This window comes from Phodopus roborovskii, unplaced genomic scaffold (genome assembly GCF_943737965.1).
Source record: "Phodopus roborovskii unplaced genomic scaffold, PHOROB, whole genome shotgun sequence".
Classification (NCBI taxonomy): domain Eukaryota; kingdom Metazoa; phylum Chordata; class Mammalia; order Rodentia; family Cricetidae; genus Phodopus; species Phodopus roborovskii.
In genome coordinates, this window is record NW_026125397.1 from 2512359 (window position 1) to 2521326 (window position 8968).

Genomic DNA, 8968 nt, shown 5'->3' on the forward strand with positions numbered 1-8968 from the left:
ACACGGAGGACAGACAGCGTGGTCTGCAGAGCTGGAATACATGTTTGTCCTCACAGTCCTACAAAGCAAAATCAGGACACGATGACCCTCCTTTTCTCAACTTCAGTAATTCACTACTTGCCTCTCAGACTTCCAATCTTTGTAAGGCAACATGTCTAGAACATATGTCACAACTACATGCTGCACACAGATTTTCTGCAAATTTACCCCTTTTCTGTATATTTTCACCCCCTAAAGACCATCAACACAAGTTCAGCTATGTAGGTGGTAGCTGGCATGTGCCACCAAGCCTGCTTCTGGAAACCTGGCTGTGTGCCAGCACCTAGTTCCTTCTTCAACTCACTCAGCGGTGAATCCTCCAAAACTGCCAGCACAAAGATGTAGCAGGAGGGTTCTGGAGCAGAAAGGTTTCCCACTGGAGCTGTGACCTCAGCTCAGCCATCTTTAGCCTACATCCTTTTAGTCTTGAACTAAAGCACTGTTCTTCCCCAGGTCCTTCAGACTGCTGTTAATTCCTGCAGATGTGGCCTCACCAAAGCCCACAGTCAGGTCAGCTAATTCCTTAAAGCCTCATCTCCCCTCCCCTCCCCTCCCCTCCCCTCCCCTCCCCTCCCCTCCCTTCCCTTCCCTGCCTCTTCCCTCCCTTTCTCTCTACCTTGCCCTCCCCTCCCCTCTCCCTCCTCCCCTCTCATCTTCTCTATTCTCCTCTCCCATTCCCTTCCCTTCCCCTCTCTTCACACTAACTGAGGGCGATAACGTTGAACTACACCTACACTCCTCTCTCCACATATACCCATATCCACACATGCATCCCATTGGCTCTGCTTCCCTGCAGATCCCTTATCCAATCATGCTTAATATATCACAAGTTTAGGTAGCAATTTAATGGGCTTAGCTATCATTTCTATTTCACTAAACCTCAGGAATCCCTCTTGAACAGATTGGTTAGCCTCCCTTGCTGCGTGGTCCTCATGAGGTCACAACCTTCCCACCAAGTGAAACAAAGATGATAATTCACTTTAAAGCTGCTATTTGCCCTCAGTTTCTGTCTAAAGAATCAGTGTTTGAAATTTGTGGCCAATACCCATCTTTTGATGTCAGCAGGAAGGAGTCTCGTGGCTCTTTGCTTCTGCAATCTACCCTGTGACCATGGGGAAGTCCGCCTTAAGTCTAGGAAGCACAGAAAGAATGGAAAAAGCATGTAGATATCGGAGCCAGAACATCCTTAGTCCTTGTACCAAATCCCTGGATCAAATCCTATCTAATGTCCATCAGCTCATTCCAAGGAGTGATGTCTGAACACAGACTTATTCACAGTATGAACTTTGCCTTGCATGCTGGCACTGCGTTTTATTGAGCAACAGCCTTTACAGAATTCCCTACAGCTAATGTTTCTGATTCCCCAACTTTAGTCTGTTCAAGCTTGTTTGTCTTCTCATTTCTCACCCAAACTAGGGCACTGCCCAATACAATGGTCAGTTAGCAGAGTGGTTTAAAACCCTGACCAACCCTGTCAACAGAAAAGACAACAGAATTATCATCTGCTGGACAACATGTGAGATAGACTCCTGGAATCGGAGAGACTGCTTTGCTATCGGTAATTTTCCTAGCACCTGTCAGTGTTCTTGTCTGCCTCAAAAGTCAACTTTGCAGTGCATTTCTTCTTAGCCCCACCCTTAACATTCTGACTTTTCCAGGTGAAGATCCACTACATTGTTGGTTGAACACTTTGGATGGTGAGATGCTGGGAAGGCTGGGAAGGACTAAAGCTCGGAGGATCTTAGAGAGAGGTAGCAGTAAGCTATTGAAGGAGGAAGAAAAGGATGGTGATTTCATGATCTGGATCGCCATCCTTAATCAGCAGAATGGTCTTTCTTTTTTCTTTCTTTCTTTCATTCATTCTCTCTCCCAGGCCGTGGTTTTTGGTTTGTGTTTCTTGTTTTGTTTTGTTATTTTTGTTTTTCCCATTCACCAGACTCTCGTATCTGTCTACTCTGCTAAGGCAGTGCAGCGACTGAGCACGAGGTTCACAGATTGTTACAGTGCACCAAGGCCACAGAGCTATCAAAAGGAGGGCTGCAATAGAACACAGACAATGCTTTCCGCGCTGTTAGTTAATATTAGTTAACCCTTGCATTCTGAGTCAAAGGAACTGCATGAATACCTCACTAGGAAATGGCACCCCTTATTTTGGATATTTTAGAAACATACTGGGCAAAAAAAAAAAAAAAAAAGAAAAGAAAAATCACCCCCTTTTTTTGTGTGTGTTGGATTGGTGTTGTTTTTTTTAATGCTATGATCTCATTTAAATTGTTCCTCCACTTTTTTTTTTTTTTTGGTCTGAAGTGCAAAAGCGTGTGTGTGTGTGTGTGTGTGTGTGTGTGTGTGTGTGTGTGTGTGTGTGTGTGTGTGTTTTATTTTGTTTTATTTTGAGGAGTGTTTTGTTGTCCAGGCTGAACATGAATTCCAGGACTCAAGCTTGTCACCTCAGCCTCCTGAACAAGTAGACATCACTACATCCAGCTTTGGTTGCAAAAATACATTTTTATAATCTTCTACCAAACTGTGGATGCATTTCAATCTGAAATGGATGATTGAGAAATTAGGTGGAGGGACAGTGCTTGTTTGGTGGACAATACAGGAGTTGCAAAAGACAAAAGCAGAAAGCATACCCTGCCATCACCTTGTCATCTGCAATAAACTGAAATGTTAAGTAAGGAAATGCACGATTAGAAAGACTCAGTCTTCTCTACCACTGTTTGGCAGTTGCTAGGAGCCCAAGGTGAAAGGAGAAACTGGTTTCAAGATTAAGCCCAAAGGTTCTTCTTATTACAAAGAGGCTTTCCTGGCCACTCCCAGCATGCTGGTTAGAACTGACATTTCCCTGCAGCAATCTCGCCTTCTAATGCAATTCATAAAGCTGCAGCAACAATCTTCCACTTTACAAATCTTCCCCCGCAAAAGACTGTCTTACTCTTTTTTTAAATGACAGCCACAATTGCCATGGCCATGTTAACATATTTTTCTGACGTCACGAAGACAAAACTGAGTTCAACATCATATAGACTAACAAGACCTGGCCTTCTCGTTGCCCTCTGTTTTCATGGTAAAAGTTATGTTAGAAATACGTGTTCACACAAACTCCATGAGGCAATTCTCTCTTAGAGGTCTATGTATTAATGCATACACATGCTTAGGTCCTCTAGAAACTTGGAGGTTGGTTGGTGTGGGGGTGAGGTGGGTGCCTTTCCCTGCCCACCATTGGAAGGGATAAACTATGGGTGTTCTCATGCTGCTTGGTGACGTGGGTGGTTGGAGAGAAACTGGTTTGGATAACAAGGGTGTGTTCTAACAGTAATAAACTGGGAGGGATGTAGCGATGTCTGGTTGTTCACATTCTGCTCTTTGTCTCTGTCTGTGCCTGCAGATTCAAGAAGAGTCTTATCTAAGCAGGCAGCAAAAATCTACCTCTGGAACAAGACTCTCATGGCTTCAGAAGGTCAGAGAAAATTTTCATGGTCTATGCCAACAGAGACGGACAGGAAGTCACAGGTCCTTCCTGTTTCCTGCTTCCTCTGTCCTCAAATGACAAAACACCATCTTCCGCATATCCTGAACCAAACTAGTGGCAAGTGCCTAAAATAAAAACCAAGGAAGTAACCTAAATCAATGATTCCATGGTGACAGAAATGTAGCTCATTTGCAGAATCACAGGCCACAGAGAAATATTCTTAGGTTTCTGCACAGTTAAGATTTTTGGAGAAAAGTTTACTGAGACATGGGACCTCAATTAGAAGAACAAGGTTGACATTAAGAGTGACTATTAAAGGAGAATTCTAGAGGCATTTGCCTCCTCCCCAAATGTACATGTCTTCTTTTCCTGTCAAGGATTGGGGATGGGGGTAAAGCCACAGGAACTGATAGGTATAAATATAAAGCTCATGGCTCCAGTTTTCCCTTCTTTGCAAAGAAATCTATTTAGATTCCTGACCATAAGCAGCTAGGTCTTTCTTTGTATTTCCAAGGAGTGTTTGTCTATACTAAGGAAAAAGGATTTCTCTTGGTCTCAAGGAAAGTGGGAGTCTTTTTCCTTAGGTATAAATGCCCAGGCTGACATGGAAGGGGCCCTTGCCTGCCCTAGGTACCAGTAGGTGCAGAGTGACTGCCACCTGGGGTAAGAATTTAGACAAAAGGAACCAGGTTTAGCCACACTCCTAGGCTGAGACAGGAGGATTAAAGCTTGAAGCTAAGCCAGTTTTATGGCAGACTTTGTCTCATTAACAAATAAAGGACAAATGAAAGCCTCCTATTTGCTACAAATAAAAAGTATCTCCTTTAGAAACTATTGCTGGCATTCAATACAATAGTAATAATTCAGATATTAAACACTAAGCAGGAATGTTTGCCCTATTAGTCATTGTCAAACAAATAAAACATGTCTCTTATTTGAAGCCAATCACCAAACTGCTAATGTAACTAAGAAAAGGTTCGAGCTGTCACATCATGATTTGATAGCAGTTCAAAGACTCCTTTGCTGAGGGAAAAATATATTGATTTCTGCTTTCTTTTTAAGACTCTCACCAGCCAGCACCATTTCTGAAAGTTCATTCCTCCGCTGATTAAGAACTATTTTAGTGTCAAAGTATATATTTGGAGTACTGCCCCCAAAGTTATCAAATGCTGATGTCAGTAAATGAATTTGTTTAATCATGAGGTAAGAGTGGAGAGAAACTTTAAAGCTTTGGAAACCAGAGCATCTCTAGCTAGGAGGAGGCTCCGTCTCTGCAGGCAGTGAGAGGACAGAGAACAATGTAGGGCACCAGCGAGCTGAGTTCCCTTTCTGATGTGCAGAGGGGATGGGGGGTTGGGGTTGGTATGCATTGAAACAGGAAGTAATGGGGCACTGGGGACAAACTGTGTGCTTCTTTAGGTCGCTCAGTTCTTTTTAGCAACTTTTTTTTCAGACCCATATTTTGAATGATGCTGGGAACTGGCTTCTCAAAGTGCATGGCAGCTATCCTTTTGGAAGACTGACCACACATGGCTGCAAATTATGCTCACTGGGCTCTTGTAGAGCAAAGCTCTGACATTGAAGATGACAGGGATATCATAAGGACATATGTGAAAGCAAGAAGAGAAGATTAACAGTGAATTAGTCTCAGGGAGTTCAGAGTATATGGCATTTCGGGAAGCTTTCCAGCTGGTGCAGCGGTGACAGCTTGACAAGGCCTTGTTCTTGTCCCCCATCTCCCACCCAGACAAAGGATCCTGTTTGCTTGCTAATTTCCTACTCTGTGCTTGAGAGATAGCCTCTGCTTCTGCCTTTTCCTCTTCTGCCCTGTGGGTTACACCCCAACTCTTTCTCTGAAAGAGAACTTACTTAGGATGGCCTGACACTGAATGAGAGAAAAAAAAATCAGCACAAAGGAATAGAAAATCAACTTGACAATGGTTTCAACCAAGAAACACTAATTTTTCTCTCCGTGGCAAACATGCAGAAGTGAATAGTTCTAGACATTGACTCAGTGGCCGGATGCTAACACTGATGACTCAGGTTTCCAGTGTCCACAGCCTTCCATTTTTTGTATATAGTGTGTGTATTAGAGTACATACGTGCATGCATGTAGATGCTCATTTGGGTGTGTAAGTGAGCATGCATGTGTGTTCACTGGCAAAGGAAAGCCAAAGGTACACTGTAAGTGTCTTCCTCAATCATTCTCCATTAATTACTTCCGTTTAGTTTTGTTTTTCCAGACAGGGTTTCTCCGGCTGTCCTGGAAATCACAGAGAACCACCTGCCTCTGCCTCCTAAGTTCTGCGATTAAAAGCATGTGCCTCCATTATTTTTTTTTTTTTTTTTTTTTTTTTTTTTTTTTTGAGTCAGGGTTTCGCGTTGAACCTGGAGCTGATCAGTTTGGTTAGACTGTCTAGCCAATGAACTCCAAGGATCTGCTTGTCTCCTTCCCCAACCACATCCGCACCACTGGTGTTACAGACTTTTTGCCTGCTGCAAAATGTGGGCGCTGCATATCTGAATCAGGCCCTCATGCTTGCACTTTACCAATTAAGCCATCTCCCCAACTGAATTTCCATTTTCAGTTGTGGATTTGTTTCCTCCTAAGACTTAGTGCATCAAGATTGCCAATTGCCACTGCCCGGAAGACATCACTGTGTGTACAGCCAAAGCAGGGAATTAGAGACGGCTGGGGCTAATGTGTTCTCTTGTTGTACCTGTTCTTATAAAGCTCTCCAGTCATGCACGACTGATGGGGGCTCCAAGTGCTTGATATCATGCTGCTACTAAGAAAAGCAGTTTTTGTGTTTGTTCTCCATACCTCTCTCATCTGTTATGCTATTAACTGATCAGAGTCATGCCTCAAAGTCAGTTATTTGCAGGACAGGAAAGCCACCCACTGGATGAAAACGAGGACATGCCCGCTTCAAGCAATGGTTGAGAAGTGTGCTATTGTAGATATGAGGGAGACCACAGCCAACCATAAATTAAAACATGTGCTTTCACCCTGTATCTTTTTATAAGCTTGTTTTCTCCCTTCTTTTGTTTATTTGATAAAGATTAATGGGCTGTGAGCTACTTGTCCAGGGGTAGAAGTGGCAGTGAGGGAAACAAGGAGTTAATCTTTTCAGTAAAATTTCTGGTAACTTTCAAGAAAAAGTTTATTTTTGTAGTAAAAAGAGACAAGTAAAAGAAATGCGCACGTGTGTGTGTGTGTGTTACACATTTACCCACATATGAATTTCTTAAATCTCACATTAAATCCCTTTTTGTGCTCCTATAACCCTGCTGCATTCTTTGGTAATTATAAACGTGATTTCAATAACTTTGTGGAGATTGTGTCACCTATGTTTATACATTTTGTAAAAAACAAACAAACAAAAAACCATAGTGCATACACAACACATGTGCTTTGAAGGTATAGAATTTACAGCGAGCTCTCCAGATGGTGATAAACACTACACCAAATAGAAAGCTAGATAGAGAGTAGTGTAGAGACAGAGAAGGGCATTGGCTATAACTTATAGAGTGGTGAAGAGAATGTAAACCTCTGTACTCTAGCTGCAGACCCTCAGGCTCTCTGCTTTAAAGGGAAGCAGGCAAATATTCCTGCCCTGATAAAGGGGAAGGAAATGCCAGTGCTTGGGCACAGTGTGTGTTACTTCTTGTTGGCTCTGGATCATGCTTTATGTCTAAGCTTTCAGTTTATTTTACTTGGGAAGGTTTAGTCCCACCCCTTCCCTGCCACCAGGAGCACTGCTGGTAGTCAGTCTCAGCTGCCAGCCTTCTTTGGGGATATGCTTCAGCTAAAGTCACAGGAGCCCCGTTCTAGCTCCTATTCAGGGCTGGTAAGGCATTGCTTCACTTCTTACACCCATCTAGGACACCCTACAAGCAGCTTGTGAAGTTAGGATGTCCTCACACATCAGTTCCTGCTCTGCTTCCTCTCACCTCCCTTTTACAGGGGTTTATCCCTGCAGCAGTCCCTAAGAAATGGTTTTGCTTCTTACTTTCCAATGGCTATGTCCACTACAACAAAGCCTGTAAATAACATTCTTAAACAGCAAAGTGCGGTAATTTATTCTCGTACCCATACAATGACTAGAGATGTCTTTCATGGGGTGTGTATCGAAAGCACACCAAGGAAATAGTCCTGCAGACAGGGTAAAGCCTTCCTATTCCTGGCACCAAAGGTGATGGTATTTGCTGTATACCTTTTCCAGAAAGCAGAAGTTTAATCTGGGTCATAGCTACTGACAACCTGCACAAGATCACCAAGGTCTGAGAAATCCTGGGCTATGAGATTAATATAAATAGCCAGCTTTAGCTGGTAATTCCTAGTCTGCACAATGTCTTCATAATAGTTTGTTTAGAGATAGGACTTTTTCATTTAGCAAAGACTGATCGAATGTCATGCTGAGATTTCAGCCATATAGAGCTTGTATTCTAAGAAGCAGAGAAAAATCAATCAATGTGCATATCTATAGTGTGTGTGGTGGGGGTGGGAAGGTGTCATTAAAAATAGAGTGGAAGAAAGAGAATGGGAGATCTAAAATTTTTGCAAAGATGGTGATAAGCCGAGAACTGAAATGGGTAAGCCCGTTTGTTTGAGGATAAGTCTTGAATTTTGTCAATATTAAGAGCAAAGACATTAAGATTGCAAGGGTTTGAGAGCGATGCCAACCTAATGGGAGTGGTTACAGAGGAAAAGGGGCTGATCTCTTGCTGAGACTATGTAATAATTTGTCATTTAACAGTTCATTATTAAAATGGACATGAACTTTTTTGTAGTAGTCTTTTCTTTCTTTTTCTAAGAACAAAGGACTTACCCAAACACATTGGGTTTGTGTTGTAGGTGTCTGCACAAACAAAAGCAGAGAATTCAAGTTCCGAAGATAAAACTGGCAAAAATTGGAGGAGGCTCCTTTGAACTCTTTTAAAACCTCAGGATCCAAGATACCTAGATGGTAGATGGATGAGACAAGCGTGGTGTCTGGGTTGTATTCCAAAGCAAAAATCTGCAACCCCAGGTCACTACAAAAACAGAAAGAGGAATAGGTAGAAGGTGGTGTCACGTTGAAAGAAGGTAATCTTTGGATCCGAATTCTTCTCGTAACCCAGAGGCCAGATCCTGAGAGGCACACGAAGGTTCAAGCCTTAGGCTAGTCCACCTCTCCCTCAATTTAGTCAGGTATTTCCGCCCACGCCCGGCTGGGATTTCCAGACCTTGCCTAGCCAGACCTCGCCCATTCCCGGAGTCCCAGTCCAGGATCCTCCTCCTCGTGTAGACCCCGCCTCAAAGTCCCATCCCCGTCCCCGATCTCCAGTCAACGCTTACAAATCGCGTATTCTCCCCGCCTCTTGGCTTAGACCCCGCCCTGACCCCGCCCCTAACAGTCCGCCTCTGCCTCTACCTCCACTCTTCGTCCAGTCGGGGGTCCGTGTCTCTCTAAA